Source organism: Diabrotica undecimpunctata, chromosome 6 (assembly GCF_040954645.1).
Source record: "Diabrotica undecimpunctata isolate CICGRU chromosome 6, icDiaUnde3, whole genome shotgun sequence".
NCBI classification, from domain to species: domain Eukaryota; kingdom Metazoa; phylum Arthropoda; class Insecta; order Coleoptera; family Chrysomelidae; genus Diabrotica; species Diabrotica undecimpunctata.
Window position 1 is genome coordinate 155,328,873 of NC_092808.1, and position 22,332 is coordinate 155,351,204.

At 33.2% G+C, this 22,332-nt stretch overlaps 1 protein-coding gene across 3 annotated transcripts in view; it reads right to left on the minus strand.

The window, feature by feature from the left end:
- The window catches only part of kairos, a 190,765-nt gene that overhangs the window by 82,421 nt on the left and 86,012 nt on the right, over window positions 1-22,332 (minus strand). For 2 of the 3 annotated variants that reach the window (XM_072535889.1, XM_072535887.1), the window contains exon 1: window positions 16,230-16,276. The exons of the other annotated variant lie outside the window; for it this stretch is intronic. The gene's annotated coding sequence lies outside the window, so the exon portion shown is untranslated. Of the gene's footprint in view, window positions 1-16,229; window positions 16,277-22,332 lie in introns of those variants that run through there. 3 annotated transcript variants of the gene reach the window in all.

Below are 22,332 nucleotides of genomic sequence, written 5' to 3' on the forward strand. Positions count from 1 at the left end.
GAATGTTCGTTGGAATGTTACAAATTGGTGCCTAACGTTACACTTTAGATACAATTTTTATATAATGTTATTATATCAATATACGTTTTATTTCATGAAAATAAAGCTAATTTTGCCTAAAATGTGTTCTTGCGATGAATATATAACAAGAAAATATATAAATACGCAATTGTTACTTATAAATATCATAGGTCATGTGAGTCCTCGTTGACATCTCAGAAGCACAGTCAAAGTATGCTTTCTAGACTATTTGACCGGGCCTGAAATGTCCCCGTGTATTTTAAATGAGATCGAGAAAGCGCTGTTACAGCATTTTCTGACGAACTAGCGCGTGATTCCACGTCTGCATCACGCGGCCCGTATATAACTTTTATGTGTGAGTACGTGTTAGCGTCTTATGGCACTTAACCTATTAAATTAGTATACCTAATACGTTTCTCATTGAATTTTCACTTGGTTATTTTAACAATTGGTTTTGTAAATCTTTAAAGAACAGAAATACTAGCGGTTTACGTCGCTTATTGACGTACTCTGTATAAAGCATGCCACCAAATTCTTAAAACTCAAACAATCAACCGAGAACACCAGATTGAAAACAATAATCCCCGAAAAGTTCCTAACAAGAATGTAAAACATTGTTCATTCAACTCCAATTCAATTTGGAAAACGTTCATTAGACGAAAAATTCAAACACATAAAACTTGAGCAAATAAAAGGGCTTTTAATGAGAATAATAATGACAGGGAGAAGCACTAAGGATAAAAGTATAAAGCAATGCTCTTTTTACGTTATATTTTAGGTTTAAAATGGCCGTTTACCGAAAGCTCATCCGAGCTATAACTAAATTGGAAATTTAATATGACTCAAAATTATATTCTCGTCTTCGGTAATAAATTTATTAATGCTTGTTATCGATTATTTTGAAATAAGTGTTTAATAGTAAATTTTAAATTTAAGTAATAACATTCTTCCATTTTGTTCTATCCCACACTTAATGAGTTTCAAATTTACAAATCTAAAAGACAAAAGAGAAAAAGTGACAAGAAAAATTACAACTGAAGAACACTGAAAAGAAAAAAGAAATAAGTATCAAGGTTGAGAAAGAAATAGAAACTATATAGAACTTAGTACAGACAGACTTTGAAGTAACATGGACTGCTCTAAACATGAAAATAACAAAGATACAAAAAACACAAATGGATAACGCAAAAGATTATGGACCCCATGGACGTAAGATCAAAACATAAACCAAGCATAACAGAATACAAACAAAACAATAAGATCATTAGACACCTTCAATGTCGATAAAAAAAGTGAAATAAATAACAGATAGACACAAAGAGACAAGAAGCAGTATTATCCAGCCTCAAAAGTCCACTGCTGAACATAGGCATCTTCCTTGTATTTCCAACACCATCTATCTTGCCACTCTCATGCAGTTTTTGTTTTGTCTTCTTAAATCGTCAAGTCAAGTCAAGTCAAATTTATTGATCACATGCGACATTATACAAAGTACATGTATAAGACAAGTCAAAGTTACAGACATACGTCTTAAAAGTATACAGGGTGAGTCATGAGGAACTTTACATACTTCTACCATATGTAGAGTCCCTCAGGGAGCATATCATGTGGCCACTAAAAAATGTCAACTCCTCTTCTTTATTAATTAACAGGGTGATTTGTGTAATTGACCATTTATTTCATTTTACTGTAGTGTTTATACGGCTCATTTGATTTTTTTAATTTTTGCATGATACAGTACACTACTATCAAGCATTCGACTGGTATTAGCTAAACTAAAAAATTCCAGGACTGGCTTTGGAAAAATTAATTTAGGGATTCGTATTAAATATTACACCCTGTATATATATTTTTTAAAATGCAATAAGTGATTTTCAAACTACATAAATAGCCAATGAAAACGACATATGCGACAATGTTGTCGCACTTTTATTAAATTTTTAGTGAACGATCAAATCTTACCAAAAATAGAACAACCATAATGAAGTATCAAATTATAAGGTATTAATTTAAACAAATGTTATAAATTTCAAACATTTTAATTAAAATGAGTTCCTACAACATAATCTAATACGTAGAAAATTAACATCTTTACTGTCACTTTATATTATCTCTACGATAGAATCAATTTTTTTTCAATTTTAAATTTTTACTCATAGATCGTATTGGGGCATTATTTTCGATAAATAATAAATTAAATTGATTAAAAAGTCAAACCTCTTGTATGTGTTAGTTTTTGTTGATTGTAAATGATTAAAATTTTATGTCAAATAATAATACATTGCATCAACTGTACTAAATAAAAATAAATCTAAAAAAGTTTAAAATCAAGGTTGGCGTTGACCGTTTGACGTTTCTTGATATTTTATACCCATTGTCATTATTATCATTATCAATTGTTATTTATGTGTACAAGAATACATATTTTTTCTGTCATATCTACGTTAAGTACATTGTGTTAGTTTCGGTAGAGCTTTTGTTACTTTCGTTCAAAATGCCACATCAGTTTTCGACCACAGAATATGCAGACATAATATTTGTTTATGGATTCTGTAATGGGAATGGTAGGGCTGCTAGTAGAGAATATCGCAGGAGATTTCCTAATCGTCGAACTCCCAGTCATCCAACATTTGGGTCAGTTTTTAATTATTTGCGAGAAAATGGCACTTTTCCTAGTGGAACAACAGAGCGACATGTAGATGAAGCGCAGGAAGATGACATTATGGACGCCGTTACTATGAACCCTACAATAAGCACTAGACAAGTAAGTCGAGAACTCAATGTTACTCAATCAAAAGTAAGTAGAGTCTTACAAAAAAATAATCTATACCCATATCACATTCAAATGGTTCAGCGACTACATGCTGGAGATGAGATCGATAGGTTGGAATTTTGTAGATGGATTAACAATAATCGACCAACGCTATACAGGACACTATTTACAGATGAAGCCCAATTTACCAGAGACGGGATAAATAATTCACGAAATTCACATGTGTGGGCAGAAGAAAATCCCCATGCTATTCGAGAATGTCGTTCTCAGTTAAGGTTTTCGGTTAACGTGTGGATTGGTGTCATAAATAACCAATTAGTAGGTCCTCACTTTTTTGATGGTCCTTTAACAGGGCAGGTCTATTTGAACTTTTTACAAAATATTTTGCCGAATTTGCTTGCCAACGCGGACGTTGCTATCCGAGGGATGTATTTTCAGCATGATGGGGCACCCCCACACTTTTTACTGGCAGTGAGACAACATCTCAATAATGTTTATGGCAACAGGTGGATAGGACGTGCATGTCCTATTTCGTAGCCTTCAAGATCCCCTGATTTCAATCCCGTTGATTACCATATTTGGGGACGATTGAAGCAACTAGTTTACGCAGTGAATATTAATAACCGACAACAATTAATTGATAGAATTATACATTGTTGTAATACTATTAGAAACGATCCCCAGAGTATCCGTAATTCAATACGTCAATTAACAATTCTGCAAGAAAAATGTGTACAGGCTGCAGGGTTCCATTTCGAAAATCTATTTTGAATTATTTTTATTTTGTTACCATTATTGTATCTTTTCCAGTTCTAATTTATGGGTTTATCATAACTATGTACATATTTTTAGCTTTTTTTTAAATTGTTCTTCGTTATTGTTAGTAGTTACTGTTTTTTGTTGAGCAGTGACTCAGTTTATCATTTCAATTAAAATGTTTGAAATTTATAACATTTGTTTAAATTAATTACCTTATAATTTGATACTTCATTATGGTTGTTCTATTTTTGGTAAGATTTGATCGTTCACTAAAAATTTAATAAAAGTGCGACAACATTGTCGCATATGTCGTTTCCATTGGCTATTTATGTAGTTTGAAAATCACTTATTGCATTTAAAAAAAATATATACAGGGTGTAATATTTAATACGAATCCCTAAATTAATTTTTCCAAAGCCAGTCCTGGAATTTTTTAGTTTAGCTAATACCAGTCGAATGCTTGATAGTAGTGTACTGTATCATGCAAAAATTAAAAAAATCAAATGAGCCGTATAAACACTACAGTAAAATGAAATAAATGGTCAATTACACAAATCACCCTGTTAATTAATAAAGAAGAGGAGTTGACATTTTTTAGTGGCCACATGATATGCTCCCTGAGGGACTCTACACCCTGTATAAATTAATAAACACGATAAAACATACTTAAAAGTTATTTTTAGAATATGGCTCTAGCTCACAAATGTATTGATGTACACACCTCCGAAAGTTTGGCTGATGTAAATTCATTCGTATATCTATTGGTAATTTGTTAAAGAAACTTATGGCTGCATAACGTGTGCTACCTTCCAACAAAACAGAACGATGTTGTGGAAGCATAAAGTGATTGTCTCTGAATCTTGTTGAATAAACATGGTGAAATTAAAATTTATTAAATTCATAAATTTTGCTATGGAAATACATTATACACGAAAATATATACAGACCAGGAATTTTAAGAATATTGTTTTGTCTAAAGATGCCTCTACAAGAATCTCTAAATTTCAATTTTATACATTATCCTCAGCCTATCCGACACTTCTCTTGTCTTCCCTTGCTCTTCATTCCAATAACCTCCTATCTAGAGAAGAATAAAGATATCCAATGGATAGCTTTGGTTTAGTACCCCAGTTTTTACTGTAATTTTTGCAAGCTCCTTCTCAAAATTTGCATGTCCTTATTTTGCTCTATCGCTTCTTCAGTTTTTTCTACTTTGTAGTTTCTTATGTCTTTTCTTATTGGCTTTGGGATTGTATTATTAATTTTAATTACTATTTAAATGGGAATAAGCCACAGTTAAAGATTAAAGTACGTTTATTGACGTTTCAATTTCCAAAATACAAACATTAGTAAATTGCAAATTTACTAATGTTTGTATTTTGAGAACTATGAAATGATTGTGAGCAATTCTCAGCTGAACTTACAGCTGAGAATTAAGTTCTTGAAATATTATGTGTATCCTGTATTACTGTATATATGTGCAACCTGGATTATGAAGGTTAACATGATAAACAAATTAGAAGTCTTCGAGATGTGGTTATATCGTAGAATGCTCAGAATATCATGGGTTCAACACATTTCAAACAGAGAAGTCTTGAACAGAGTAGGTCAAGGTGAAGGCGACTTAATAAAGTTGATAAAAAAGAGAAAACTCGAATATCTGGGGCATATAATGAAAGGAAGCAGATACAGGATAATGCAGTTGATACTCAACGAAAAAATCGACGGAAAAAGAGGAATTGGTAGGAAGAAATACTCATGGCTCCGAAACTTTTGTCAATGGACTGGCTTATCAGCAGATGAATTATTACATGCCGCGTAAGATCGAGAATGATATCGGCCAATCGTCATGGAAGCTACCCAAGCTTAAAACTTGGGCACGGTACTCAAAGAAGAAAAAGATGTATTTAAGAAATGTACAGTGTTAACTTAAATACCTCCTTACTTTTGTCTGGGATACAAAGTACGCCAAGCGACCACTTTTGAAAAAAATATTCTAGCGACCACTTAAGGGTTAATTAACATTTTAATTTTTTTAACCCTTTGAGACCCTGTGTACATGTGTATGTACATAGCTTTTATTGTTTTGTTAAATACCAACTACTCGCTTATCTATACCGAAATGGCATTCAGTCACTCAAATATACATTTACGATCCACATTTTTAACTTCTGCTTCCATCTAGTGGTCAACAGGTAAAGTTGTCAGCGATTTTGTTGTAAAGTGTCAGCTGTTTAGTTGATAACCGATACTGCTAGTTTTATTTTACGAGAAACTGTTAGCTTTTGTGAAACGAAATCGATCCAACTTTTTAAGTGTGATTTATAAGGTAAGTAGTTTTTTATAAAGTACAAAACATTGCCATAAAAACGATAGTTTTGAAATAAACAAACATTTTTTAGATGCACATGAGCATGTACAAGTGGTCTGAAAGCATATTTCTGATTGTACATCTGTATGTACATATGGTCTAAACTTGGGTTTTAACTTAGTATTGTTGATTGCAGATAACATGGATTACAAAAGAAAAAAATATGATTTCGACAACCCAAAACATCTCCAAGAGTTAATTGACCTGATAGAGGACGGTAACGTATCAGAAATAGACAATTTGAAAGTTCCCGGAGGAGAGAGTTCTGACGAGGGGGATGGAATTCTGGATAACTGTGAGAATAAATCTATTATAAGACCAGGAGTTGATGCTTTGACCAGACGTGACACTGAGACACTGGAAGAAGGTGATGGCAGCGAAAATGATAATGAGGAGTTAGGGAGAACTTATAATTCAGACGACGAATATATACCAGATGAAGTTGCAGGTTACTCGGGTACAAAAAAATTAGGAAGTAAAGTATGTTTCTCAGAAAAGGATTGTTCTAAAAAACCAAAACAAAGAGAAATTAAAACAAAAAAGAGAACCGTAGAGTGGACTAAGGCATCGATAGAGACTCCTACATTTACATGGCATCCTACTTCCCCAAATACAAGTCTTACAGAGCCACTGTACCGAATTCAGTATTTTTCGAAGTATATTTCAAATGATTTGTTTGAAAATATAGCAACATTTACAAATGTATATGCCTTACAGAACGGAAAAAAATTTAGACCAACTAATGAGAGAGGAATTAAAATTTTATTTGCACTTCATATAATGATTGGAAATTTAAACAAATTTCCCAAAATTAGGATGTACTTAGAAAGAAGCCTTGGTATTAAAATTTTCCTCGATAACATGGCTAGGGACAGATTTTTCCAGCTTAGAACATGTTTACATCTAGTGAACAATTTGGAAAGACCAGCAGGTGATACAGATAAATTTTATAAGGTTCGTCCTATCATCGACGCTGTCAGGAAGAGATGTTTACAGCTTGAACTTGAGGAAGTACTTAGTGTTGACGAGCAAATGATTCCTTACACAGGAAAACTTTCCGTAAAACAATATGTGAAGGGGAAGCCCTGTCCTTGGAGAATAAAATTATTCGTCTTGTGCGGAAAAAGTGGTCAGGCTTTTGATTTTGTTTTTTATCAGGGTAAATCTACAGAACTGAATGCAGATAATAAAACAAAACATGGATTAGGGGCATCTATCGTTCTTCAACTAGCCGAAAGAATTTCCACCAGTCAAGGCCACAAATTATATTATGACAATTATTTCTCATCCTATAAACTACTCGAAATATTATTGGCCAAAAAAAATATATGCTGGAGGGACTATTCGAATAGATAATTTTTACAAACCTCCTGTGTTACCAGACAATGAAATGCTGAAACTACCGAGAGGTTCCGTAGATGAAGTCGTCAATAAAGAAAAAAATGTGGTGCTAGTCAAATGGTTAGATACAAAGACTGTGAAATTAGCCTCCAATTATGTTGGTGCAGGTAATTTAGACATAGTTAGAAGATGGGACAAAAAAGGCTCTTGTTACGTAGATGTTAACCGACCTGAAATTGTCAAAGATTATAATTATGGAATTGGCGGAGTTGATCTAATGGACCAGATGATTAATTATTATCGAATATTTATTAGATCGCGAAAGTGGACATTGCGTGTTATTATGCACATGATAGACTTCGTTCTCACCAACAGCTGGCTGGAATACAGGAAGGACTGCGACAAATGTAATACAACCAATAAGGATCGAATGAAATTTCTAGACTTCAGAGTCAGAGTTGCCGAAAGCCTAATAAATATGGGCAATTCAGTAAGTAGAAATCGAGGAAGACCAGCATCTTCATCTCCTAAGCCTTTTATTTCAACATTTAAAAGACGAGGAGAGACGAGACCATTTTTGGAAATACAAACGGACAATTTTGGTCACATACCGGAGTTTGATTCTAAGAAGGAGGCTACTAGGTGTAAAAACACAGATTGTAATGGACGTAGTCATGTGTTCTGTACAAAATGTAAAATACATCTGTGTTTAATTAAGGCTAGAAACTGTTTTGCAGCTTTTCATGAACAATAAATATGTAATAATAATTACTTTGTAGTAAATATATTTTTAGTGTTGAGTTTATATTTAAGACCATATGTACATACACATGTACAATAAAAATTTTTTTTTTAAAAGCGTATACAAGTTTTTTTCATTTTATCTTACTAATTGAAGACTTTTGAAATATAAAAACACATAAGATTTTTTTTTTGAAAATAAAAAAATTAGGTCTCAAAGGGTTAATTTAACACTTTATTTAAATAACTACTAATTAACTATTTATTAAATTAAATAGTTAATAATTATTAAAATAACTAATAAATAAATAACACTTTAAACACAATTATTTAAATTGTTTTACAAATTACATACATTCAAACAATTGCAATAAAATCCACATAAAAGGACAATTGATATATTTTTCCAGTAGAAAAAATTCGAAAAACATACCTGCAATGTTTGCCTATACAATCACTCCGAGCTTCTTAAATATTCAATAACTTTGCTTTCCAATACGAACATCTCTTTTTTCCGATCGCGGAAATCGAAGCACATAAAATTTTCAATCGCTGTTTTGCATTCTCTCGTCATGCAAATATGTCGGCGATTTAAAATTTGATGCAGATCTGATGTCGGCAATTCCGAAATTTCATAAACGATATGCGGATTCTCGACTAGATGGGATTGAAGTTTTCATGCGGAGAAAATTTAAACGTGTTTGATTTGCTTTTTGCTCTATTTTTATCGCATAAGTGCTTTTAGAGTACGTGCTGCAAAAAAAGGGTTAATTTTTAATAAACTTGTAATTGTTACAAATTAGTTTACATTTTTGTGATAAAAACGGAAATTTATGCAGCAAACGCATAAAAAATTAAAGCTTTTTGCACAAATGGAAAATTTTATGAGCACCAGCTATATGGTGACTGCAGTAATTTGATGAGTGACAGGAGTTTTCTGCATATAATAGATTCAAGAGGTAGTTTTTGGATTACATTGTAGCTCTTTGCCGGCGGCTTTGCTTCGCCTAATGTAAAAAACCGCACATTTGCCACGCTGTCGCATTAACACAAAATATGCTTCGCGATTTCTTTCCCTATGTGACAGAATCTACTTAGATCTTTTTTTCTGCACATGATACAATAAATATTTTTTACACTCATATCTAAATAATGATAACACTGGTAAACACACAATTTGCTGCTGGAAATTTTTTACTGTTTCTAGGTAATTTGGGTCTGCTGAATCAAAAAATGCCACCAGATTTGCTCAATCAAATCGTTTTCAGAAATTACGACAACAGATAAGATTTCTAACATATAGGGTAATTTACCTCAGCACTACTTACATACAGATTGAACGAATTTAAAACGGAACATACGAAATCAATGTATTTCGGCTCAACTCCGCTCTAGGTGGTTAGCCAACAAAAGGTTGTCAAATAATTATATTATAAAAATCCAATACTTCAGCGGGCTGCCGGATTCTGAATTCATTCAAGAACAAGTCAAAACTCCACCCAAATAGGTTGCCTAGAATCACTGAAAAAACTAGACTACACAAGCAGTTATTATGCTGTCAAACCACTTATCGCTTCCTTATAGTCCAACAGATAGAGCCGAAATTTTGAACTGATCAGCAATATGACAGTTCTCTATTGGAATATATTCATTGTAACTGGGTTAAGACTTTGCCTTACAGGCGGACGCCCCTCGTGGTACAGGGGGTGGCTATACAGGGATGAAGTTGTAATTTTTTTCGGAAAAATTAACGATCGATAATATGGCTGAAAATTTGCCCAGAGTAAGATCTTGGTATAACTAGACGAAATCCCAAAGGGCGGACGCGAGAGTGGATACATAAGGGGTGGCGGACAGGGGTGAAGTTGCAATTTTTTGGGGAAAAATTAACGATAAGTAATATGTCCGCCATTTTCATGGCTCATTATTTAGCCCCTAAAAACTCTAAATCCAAAAGGGCGGACAGCTGGGTTGGTACATAGAGCCATAAAACGGGGTCAAACGTACCACTTGCCTGCGCATTTTAGGTCTCGGTAACAATTTTCAAACTGATTTTATTATGATATTTTTATACCGATTGATTTGAAAATTTGTATGCTCACTTCTGTTACTATTCTGAGAAGCGTCAAGTAGAGTTTTCCTCAAAATTTTCCAAAAAAATTTCCGTAAATGAAAATTTTCGTAATTTTTAAAGGTAAAATCTAATTTATAGAATCCTTTCGATTTTCTGTATGTTTTTTTTCAAACTAAAGTCATATTTACTTTACAAATCACATTTTTTTCTTAAATATAAATATTTTACGAATTAATTTTTAATTGAATAAATGTTTGATATTTGATATTTTATTAAATTAAAGTAATTTTATAATGTTAACTAATAAATATTTTTAGTATAACAAAGAGTAATTTTACTTATTTTTTATTACAATAAAAAGGTTTTTAAATTTATATTGCATAAATAATGGTTGTTCAGATATAAGAAAAATTTGATTTATTATTACATTAATAATCAAATACAAAATATATTATTTCTATTTATCAATAGGTAAAATTCAATTTGTAGAATTCCTTTAACATTTTACAAATAATTATTAATAAAAATCAATTTAATAGTGGAATTATCAATTTTTTAAGTTTTGAAATTTACTTTGTAGATATTTGCAATATTTTTTTTAACTTTTAAATTGATTGAATTTTTTTTTCATTAGTTAATTATAATTTTACAAATTCTGTTTGGACATTAATTTTGCATCATTATTATTTTAAAATATTAAAATAATAATGATGCGCGTTCCATTTAGATCAGTAATTCTAGACGCATGCGCTAAATGTAATAAGTATCAAGATGCTTTTATACAACTTGGTTAAACTGACTTCGATTGTAATGAAGTTTTTGAAACCTTAGAAACTTTCATATGTCACTTATATGGAACAGGACTGACGAGATTCCAAAAAGAAAAGTAAAAGATGTCAGATTTTCACTATTTAACCGGCAGTATAAGTTGCATGATGTAAACGAGCCTTTAAAAAAAAACTAAAAAATTTCGATGCTTCAAGCTTACCACCATGTCAAGATGAATTACACCAACATCTACTGCGAGCCCATTATATTTCAAATATTTGGACAAATGCCCATAAAAAAGTACCAACAGAATTGATTGTTAAAGAACATGGTTGGGAGTTTGAAGATGAAACATATAAATTCAAATGGATTAGTTGACCTCAGATGCCAGAATCAGTTCGAGAAGTAGTGATTGAAAATGAAGCAGATAATGAATGTGATATTATTGAAAGTGAAAGTGACGAAGATGATGAATGTGATGACATCAATGAGAGTGAGAAAAATGACGAAATTTTTAAAGTTTTTCTAAATTTTTTTTTCTTATCGGAAAAATCGTTTGAAAATTTTTGGAAAAAAATCATGGTATAACTGACAGAAAATCGAAAGGATTCTACAAATTAGATTTTACCTCAAAAAATTACGAAAATTTTCATTTCCGAAAATTTTCATTTACGGAAATTTTTTTGGAAAATTTTGAGTAAAACTCTACTTGACGCTTTTCAGAATAGTAACAGAAGTGAGCATACAAATTTTCAAATCAATCGGTATAAAAATATCATAATAAAATCAGTTTGAAAATTGTTACCGAGACCTCGAATGCGCAGGCAAGTGGTACATTTGACCCCGTTTTATGGCTCTCTGTACCAACCCTGTCCGCTCTTTTGGATTTAGAGTTTTTAGGGGCTAAATAATGAGCCATAAAAATGGCGGACATATTACTTATCGTTAATTTTTCCCCAAAAAATTGCAATTTCACCCCTGTCCGCCACCCCTTATGTATCCACTCTCGCGTCCGCCCTTTGGGATTTCGTCTAGTTATACCAAGATCTTACTCTGGGCAAATTTTCAGCCATATTATCGATCGTTAATTTTTCCGAAAAAAATTACAACTTCATCCCTGTATAGCCACCCCCTGTACCACGAGAGACGTCCGCCTGTAAGGCAAAGTCTTAACCCAGTTACAATGAATATATTCCAATAGAGAAATGTCATATTACTGATCATTCCAAAATTTCGGCTCTATCTCTCCGACTATTAGGCAAGCTCCTCTTTCCTTTAAAGGAGACAGATAGTTGAACAATATTTTATACAATGTCTATCACTGGGTATGGATTTATTTTTGTCCAAGTTTTATATTGGTCCACTATTTCAAATGCAGTTCAAACAGACATATATTAAATTGTATGTTCCGTTTTAAATTCGTTCAATCTGTATATGTAGTGCTACTTTCTATACTGTAGAGGTATCAGTCTTTTGAATTCAATCAAGTATATTTCAAAGGTAATAGTCTATTCAATAAGTTTTACTGTTGATAAGAGGGGGCGTTGCTGCTAGCTTAATTTTTTTAGTTTTGTTGGGACACTCACATACTTTGCATAAAAGTATGTGAAGCTATTTAGTATTGACCTGTCACTTTTTTTTTTCACAACGAAAAAATCAAATATTGTGCAGTGATTTAATTTTTATTTTTGGAAAGGTTACAAGTGAAGTAAATTTATGAACGAATGTTAAAGGTATCGAAGGGCGCTTTGCCTCAATTTGTATAATATAAAGATCGGTTGCTGAATTTAAACGTGGTCATACAATCATTCAAAAGAGATTTAGTAGAAGCTCTAGACATCTCGTTGGGTTTCAGAAAGGTGTGTACACATTGGTTACTGCATTCGAAGGATAAATTGTATTTTGTGCATCGATTCATCACTATGGATGATACTTGTGTCGTTAACCAAAGATCGAATTTTTGGAGCATCCACCATATTCACCAGATTTGGTCCATAGCGGCTTTTATCTGTTTTACTACCAAAAATTCATAGGTGGAATTTTTTTTTATTAAATAATGAGGTCATAACATCCGTGTAAGTATATTTTTCAGCCCTTGAAGATTTTCACTTCAAGAACGGAATTCATAAATTGGAATCTCGTTGGAATAAGTGTATTGATATTCAAAAAGACTATTCAAACCGTATAATTGCGTTTTTCTTATCAAACTGCAAAACTAATTGAATAGCCTATTCCATATTGAACAAGCTCCTCATTAACATTAAATCAAAAATATTACAGAAGCCGTTATAGGTAAAGAGCAACACTAATAAAAAGAAGACAATAATAATACTCAGCTCATATACCTATCACGGTTCACAATTTGTTGATAGCTCACTACAAGTTTAACCCTAATTAGAAAACTGAAATACAGAGAGGATAGGTAATACGATATAATAGTAAAAACCAACCTAAAACTGACAGTTTAAGACGTTTTCGACTAACCCACCTTATATCTGAAGGAATACAATACCTTATAATTCTATTACGGGGGTATTTTGAATGGTTAGAAATGAACGACCAGTGTCGTAGAGTATATGATTGAAACATTTATTTGTACTAAATAAATATATTTTTTAAATTGTACTTATGTAAATTGTATTTTTTAATAAAACTTATTTATTTTATTCAAAAATAAAAAGTTTCTTGCATTTGTAAAAGATACATTTATTTAATTAGGGAAAAAGGCGCCAAATGTCGCCTGGCAAAATTTCCAATGTGTTTTAAATGTATCCATTATTTTCGAATCCGGAGAAAACTAATAAATATTTTTGAAAAATTTAAACGCAGAATGAAAGATTACATTATTACTCAGGGCAGAAAGTCCCTGAAAACTTCTACAATGTTTATTTTAATATGTTATGTAACAGGGGTGAAAATAAAAGAGAAAATATAGTATAATTTTTAATTGAAAATATTGCATGCAAAAGAAACTTTTTATTTATTCTAAAAAATATTTCATTCTGCCTTTAAATTTTTCAAAAATGCTTTTTAGTTTTCTCAGGATTTGAAAAAAAAATAGATACATTTAAAACACATTGAACATTTTGACAGGCGACATTTTGCGCCTTTCCCCTTTAATACCTTACGATTACAACTACTATTACTTACCTTATATAATTACGATTAGAAAACTATTCAAATTCAAAATAAATAGGATCAACTTCGGAATCCGAGTCGAGTCGTCTTGAGGGTTAATTATTAGGTTAATAATCTCTACGGTCGCATCAATTATGTTATCAAGATCCCACATTTTTTGTTCTTCTTCTATAACATGTCTTACTGCATCTTTCCAGTTTTGTTTTGTAATATGTTATAAATACTCGTATAACAATTCACGTACAGCTTGTATTTTATATGACGTATTTTTTCTAGCCACATAACTTTTCATTTGTGCCCAAATGAGTTCAATTGGATTTATTTCGCAGTGATAGGGTGGGAAGTCTAAAGACTGTGATGTTTCGCCTTTCCGCCATTTTGTCAACTACGTATTTCTTGAACTTAGATTTGTGCTGCCGGGCAATTTTTAAAAGTTCTGCTTTTACCATTCCACCTTCGTAAGGCAGATACTTATTCCGCAGCCAGTCAAGAATATCCTGTTTCTTCCACGCATTCGTTAGAAGTCTTTCTACTAGTCGTGAATGATAAGGTGCATTATCTAATACTATAATTGAATTTGGTGGTATGTGTTCAATCATTTGCTCAAAATACTCTTCGAAAACATCAGCTGTCATCTCCTCGTGATAGTCTTTTGTGCTTTTGGAATGAAATTCCAACAAACCATGCTTAACAAATCCTTTTTCACTGCCAATGTGAGAAATTATTAATTTACTGCCTTTACCAGAAGGTGGGGAGATACCAGTAGACCAACCTTCCATAAAGGCTTGCCTGGAGCTTAATATATTTTTATCTGACCAAATTTTTTTTAGAGTATGACCTGAGTTCACCCACGTTTCATCCTGGTAGAAGATGGGCCTTTCTTTAGCCCGGAATTTTCGTATGAATTTTAGATAATTTCTTCTCCAACATCATCTTCTCCTCCCGGTCAATCAAAAGTGATTTTCGGTCTAATTTTTCCCACCGGAAATTTAATTCTTTTAAAACTTGCCACAATTTAGTACGGCCGATATGAGGCAAATCCGGGTCGTCTCTAACTTCTTGTAAAATTTTGTTTAGGTTTGGTATTTCTTTTTTGAAAAAAAATCCATGAATTTTCCTTCGAATACCATTTTTGGCAAATTCATCAATTTCAATAGGCTTTTTCCCTCTCTTTAAGTGTTCGTTTGTGTTTGGGTTAGGCTATACCGTGTTTTTTTCTTTCTGATAGGAACCTATATAAAGTTGACTCTCCTACGCCAGTCATGTTGGCACAACTTTCGACTATGTTGCGAACAGTGTTTGTGGGATTCTGAGAAACCAGAGCATCGTGAACATTCAGGACAATAGTCTTCTCTCTTGGTGAATAGACAGACTTACTGACTGTACGCAACAGTACCGGTGTAAAACTTGATGATGAAGCTATCACAAACAATCCAACAAAACGAGCACGAGCGAAAGGTCCGTATATGTTCGTAGGTATATGGAATAAAAAATCACTCACGCACTGCATATAATTCGCAAAAGAAATATTCGAGACGCTAATTACTGCTGTAGACGCGGAAACACCGACGAGCCGTAAATTAAATGCGATCAAAAACGTACTAAACAAAAAAATTGTTTTCGTTCGTAATAACTTCACCCTTTCAAGTTAAGTTTCGAATATAATTATATTATTAAAAATCTGAGGAATTCCATCTTAATTATCTTGGAACGAATCGTACCTTCGGATATGAATTCCAGGTTTTCTAGTAAAGTGATTAAACGCGAAGATTAGTATTGAAATATCCAAAGAGATAAGGTATTCTTATTTACAAAATTGTTAATGGTTAAATTCTTATTTTTATTAATATAATATAATAACCAACATTAGTCGTGAAAGTTTTAATTGTTTTTTTGCTAAATATATTAGTATTAAAATATTATCAATATTATATATAACAGTATTAAAACATTATATTATTATTTAATGAATAAACACCTTAGGAACGCCTATGATTTACGACCGTTTTATGAGTTTGAGGCATATTTCGTGCTCTCAACAATTTGTGAACGAAGAATAGTACTAAAAATATACCAAATGGTAAGAAGGCAGCCAAATATCGATACTATCGATACAATTTTATGTTTAAAGAAGTAATATAGAAAGTTTTACGAAATAACATAATGAGACTATAAATTTAAGATTAATAAATTTCGAACAAAATGTTAAAATATATAGAAAAAGTTACGGTTTGAGGACTTACCGCTCTCATATCTTACACACAAGTATGTAGCGAGGCCAGACGTAATTGAAACCGACCGACACGAAACAATTTGTTGTTTATTAATAGTTAAATAAACTGCAAATTATGTAATATTGTTAATTTGTTCGTTTATACAGATGTATATAGTCTACCAAATTGGAAAAACCAACAAAAATATATCCCAAATGTAGAGATTAATTAACATACTCAGTGTTATTTTAAAACAAATGATCAAAAACAAGATAAACGTACAATCTACGTATATATTTCGCAAGAAAAACAAGGATTTAGATCGGGAATGGTTTGAATGGAAGTTGGGCTTGTAATACGACGGGGAAGACAAAAGTACGTTGAATATTCATGGAGTCATTAAGAAACACCATTGTGTTAAACTTTTGTAAATAGAACACGACAAAGTCATTTTAAAATAAACAAGTTAATAGGTTTTTGTCTATTAATTACATATATACGATAAAAGTATTGAAAAAGTTTTTATCGACGAAGCACAAATAGCTTTTAACATTGGATTTATAGCCTTGTACCGTAAGGAAGATAATAACAGAAGAGAGGCTAGAAAATTTTACAAGGAAATCAAGCAATGCACCCAAGGATATATAACAAGATCAACAGTTTGCAAGGACAAAAATGGGGCAATTATCAGCGAGAAAGAGGAAGTAATGAAAAGGTGGAAGGAGCATTTTCAAGAGCTGTTAAACCCAGAAAAAGAACAAAACGAAGATGAAGAGATAATTCACCACACAGCAGAACAACTAGTTGAGCAACCAACATTGGAAGAAACGATAAACGTCATAAAACATCTAAAAAATAACAAAGCACCTGGCATAGATGGAATAACTGCAGAACTGATAAAGAATGGTGGTCATGCGCTATGGAGGCGTATCCATAAACTAATCGACCGCATATGGACACTAGAAGTCATCCCAGAAGATTGGAAAGTGGGAATCATACTTCCTATGTACAAAAGGGGAGACAAACGACTCTGCAAAAATTATAGGGGCATAACAGTTTTATATGTCATTATATTCATTATCAGGAATTATATATAGCCGCCTGGAATCGTTTTCGGAGGAGATTATTGGTGAATACCAATGTGGCTTCAGACCAAAGAGGTCAACTATAGACCAAATACATATGTTAAGAGGTATACATGAAAAATGTGTTGAATATAACATACCTATTTACAACTTGTATATCGATTTGATGGAGTAGATCGACAAAAGATGTTAAATCAACTATCTATGTTAGGGATACCCAATAAGTTGGTTAAACTTATACGAATGACTCTGGAGGGTTCCAAAGCTATGGTGAGAATAGATGGAGATATGACGCAGGCCTTTGATATTGAAAATGGAGTTAGACAAGGGAATGCCTTATCAACAACACTTTTTAATCTAACTTTAGAAGCTGTTGTTAGAAAACTGGATATAAACTGCTGTATTAATACAAGATCTATGCAAATATGCGCATATGCGGATGATGTTGCCATAATAAGCCGCAACAAAAGGGTATTAAGCGAAAAAGTTATTGAACTGAAACGAGAAGCTGCTACGTTTGGTCTATATATAAATGAAATCAAAACAAAATATATGGAGTGCACAAAATCGAATGAACATGAGAATCTGAAGGTAGACAACCATACCTACAAATATGCCTCCACTTTTCCCTACCTAGGCTCAATAATAAATGACAACATCAGTCAAGAAATACAAGCACGGATTCTTAGCGGTAATAAGTGCTTTTATGCATACAAAGACTTAATGAAAAGTAAGTTACTGAATCGTGAGTATAAGCTGAAAATCTACAAAACAGTAATTAGACCAGTGGTCACATATGGATGTGAAACGTGGACCCTCTCAACCACTGATGAAAATCAACTGAGAATATTTGAGCGCAAAATACTAAGGAAGATATTTGGACCAACCCAATGCAGCGATAGTTCATGGAGAATTAAAATGAACCACGAGCTGGATGAACTAATGCAGAGCGCAGATATTGTCAGATTTGTAAAGTCACAAAGACTAAACTGGCCAGATAATCGAGCTGTAAAAGTAGTCCAGAGATGGAAGCCCCAAGGAAACAGAACAAGAGGAAGGCCCCGTAAAAGATGGATAGACGACGTAGAGAGGGATCTTAAAACCATGAACATCAGGCAGTGGCGAAGGAAAGTATTCGACAGGGCAGAATGGAAGAACATTGTTAAGCAGGCCAAGACTCACAAAGGGTTGTAGCGCCATTAGAAGAAGAAGAAGACTGTAAGGAAGATATTTTACCTACCACATAGGGTATTATTATGGGGATTGACAGTTGGGGACAGAAACTATTAGGGTGGAGATAGGGCAAGCAAAATATACGAAACTTATGCGAACGGCACTCAGGGTTTATTTGGAGTAGCTGGGTAGTGGATAAGTTGAATGGCAAGGGGGTTGGATTGGGGCAACTACAAAAATGAAACAAAGGGGTACTTATATAAGTCTCTTGGAACAAATAAAATAAAACACAAGAGAGACCTCAAGCAATTTAAAATGGACGCCGCTTCGAGGTGCCAAATGGCTATCTTTACTTTAAATTTTAACGCAAAAAAGTTACCTGGATTGCACTGGGGTTTTACACAAAAATTCTGGGGTTAGAAACTAGACTTCACTGTCACGCAAAAAAACTGACTGGGACAACGACCAGGGATAAGAAAATGAGGGTGGAAGCTAGCACTGGAACACAAATCTTGGAAAACTCGTCTCCTTAAAAGACTGGAACAGGTACAGCTGAACACAATGACAACATGTGGTTATCTTTAAAATTTCACTCTAACTGTAACTATTAATTGAACTGCTACTATACTTTACACTGCTACACATTTTTCCATAAAAAAGGACAAAGGACGAAGAAACAATACAAATTCGACGAAACATTTTAACAAACGCTAGAAGCAGCTGACAACGCCTCAGCGAGAGTGAGTAATTATCTTTTCAATTCATTCGCTTAACTTGGTATAAACAAAACACTAAACGGGAATATTTATTTAAAAAGCAGTATTGAGCGGTTAACCGATCAAAAAATACCAAGGAAATGCACATCTGTGAAATAACAAACAAACTCTAAAATGGTTTATTTTCGACCTCGGTGACGCAAAGCTGAATTGAAAGAATTCGGTGTTTTAATTCGTACGAATGGGAAATGAAATACACTAAGATTATTCTTTGATACTTTAACAAATACGAGGGGATTTCAATACATATCCAAAGAATTTGCAAATGCTACAGTATTATTATTAGTAAATTTTTGTTTTTGTCTATTATTCTTTTTGTTTATTGAGTTATTATAAATTCTGACTATAGAAATAATTTTTTGACTATAAAGAACAATCAGTTTTAATTTATAAAATCTTAAAAAATAATGCATTACTGCTTAATAATGCTTACAATTTGGCGCCCCGGCCAGTCGTCCGGCTATCCTGCCCCTTTATCCGGCACTGTAGCATGAAGGATGGCCTGCCCCTTTATCCGGCATGGAGGTGCATCTCATCTACACATACTATTAACCGAGTGATATTAACAGAGATAAGTAGCTCGACAATCTGTTGTGAATCTTGGCCTGCTCACAAAGAAGTCGCCTCTCCTGTCGATTCCTGACAACTTCCCTCCATCTTCTGACCCTTAGAATCTGTAAGTATTCTTCCACATCATCAATCCATCTCCTTCGTGGTTGCCCCCTACCTATTGTGCCCTCTGGTTTTGAAAATGTTAATCTCTTCATGTATTCGTGATCTTACATTCTATTAATGTGTCCAGCCCATCCAAGTCTCTGCACTTTAACGAATTTCACAATATCTGGATCGGTGTATAACTGATATTGTTCAAAAAAATTTTTTCTTAAAAATACCAAGAAGTCTTTCATCATTTTGAGATAAGGTCAACGTTTCAGCCCCATCTATCAAAACCGGTCTTATTAAGGTCTTGTATATATTGAGCTTTACTGCACGTTTTATATTTTTATTCTTTAAATGTTTTTTGAGATCGTGAACCGTTCTGTTTGCTACTGCTATGCGTCTTTTTATTTCGTCGCTTGTCGTGTTGTTGCGTTTACTAGCGATCCAAGATAAGTGAATTCTTTGATTTGTTCAAAGGTATGGTTGTTACTTCAAGTCTAATTCCTAGTCGCGTCCGCAAGCCTTGTAAAATACTGCACCATGTCTCTCATACTTCTGCCCACCATAACTATATCGTCAACGAGTGCGAGAATTTGCGTTGATTTATTAAACATAGTTCCATTCGAAATTCTGCCTTTCTTTTCTTTCTCGATATTTTTATTTCTCCATATTGTTTCATTTAGGCAGCCTGCGGCTCTGTTTGCTCAATTCACTTGATCTTCCACTTCGGTTTCGAGCTTTCCGATTTCTTTAACACATATCTCGTATATTTGTCCATAATTGTTGGTTAATGTCTTCTTCTTCCTCTTTCAAGTTTATATATATATATATATATATATATATATATATATATATATATATATATATATATATATATATATATATATAACGAGTTTATTACAGCTGCCGCCGTTTCTCGCAACATAGCTTCCAACGCTTGCGATCGTTCCAGTCATCTACTTGTAGACCCCTATCTTCCATTGCATCTTTTACTTCTTGTCTCCACGATCTTCTTGGTCTTCCCTTTTTCCTGCGGTTGGTGGGGATCCACTGTAACATTCTCTTTGGTCATCGTTGATCATTCATCCTTTCTACATGGCCATACCATTTCAGCCTTTTGCATTCTATAGTTTCCAGGACGTCAATGTCTATGCCCATACGCTCTCTGATTTCAGTATTTCTCACTCTATCTCTTCTAGTGAGTTGGCAACATATTCTCCAATAATTAATTTCCATTGCTTTTATTTTGGATGCGTCATTTTTATTTATTACCCAAAGCTCTGAACCATATGTAGCAATGCTTTCTATGATGCTTTTGTATATCCTAATTTTTGTGTTTCGGGTGATGTGGTTATTCCAAAGTATACTATTCAGTTGACGTATTGCTGAATTTCCTTGACCAATTCTAGTAGCTATTTCTTTTGTATTCCGACCATTGTTTGTAATGTTTACACCGAGATATTTATAGCTATTAGTATTTTGAATTTGTTTGCTTCCTAGTTCTAAGTGCTTTCCTTCACCTCCCACTACTACGTACTCTGCTTTTGATGGATTAATTGATAAGCCCCACTTAGTATATTCTTCATCTATTTTTCGTAACATGTAGTGGATATCATCTTGATCTTCTGCAAGTATTACTTGGTCATCAGCAAAATGCAAGCTGTATAGTGTATGGTCTCCAATTTTAACACCCATAGGTTCACATTTTCTTTTCCAAATATCCAAAACCCCCTCCAAATAAATCTTAAAAAGTGTAGGTGCAATGCAGCAGCCTTGGCCAAGTCCTTTGGTCACTTTTATCTTTTTTGTCACTTTTTGTCCAATCTTTATTACACTCGTCATATCATCGTACAACTCCCTTACAGCATTAATGTAAATCGATGGAATATTCTTGTCTTCTAGCACCTGCCATAGCTTGGCTAATGGGACACTGTCATACGCTTTTTGAAGATCAATAAATACCATGTGTGTCTCCATATTATGTTTCAAACGCTTTTCTATTGTTTGTTTTAGGCAGAACACATTGTCTATACAAGAACTACCAGTACGAAAGCCACTCTGATCTTCAGCGTCTTCCCAGCAATCTTCAATTCGGCTTTTAATTATCTTCCCGTAGACTCTACAGATTGAGTTAGTTACACTAAGCCCTCGGTAGTTCTTACAATCTTTTCTGTCTCTTTCAAGTTTTCTGTCCTTATTTGATCTTGTATTTGCTGTCTGTATACATTTGCGATGTCGGGATCTTTTAGTTTATTAATGTCGATTTTTTCTCCCCTTTTCCCGATCTCCTTTTTTAAATTGGATATTCTATCTTTAAATCGTGCTTTAACTAAATAGTGATCACTCTCTATGTTTGCTCCTCTAAAAGACCTATCATCTAATAAGTTAGAGCAGTGTCTTGCATCTTTCAAATAGCTTTGAAATCAATAATGTTTGACC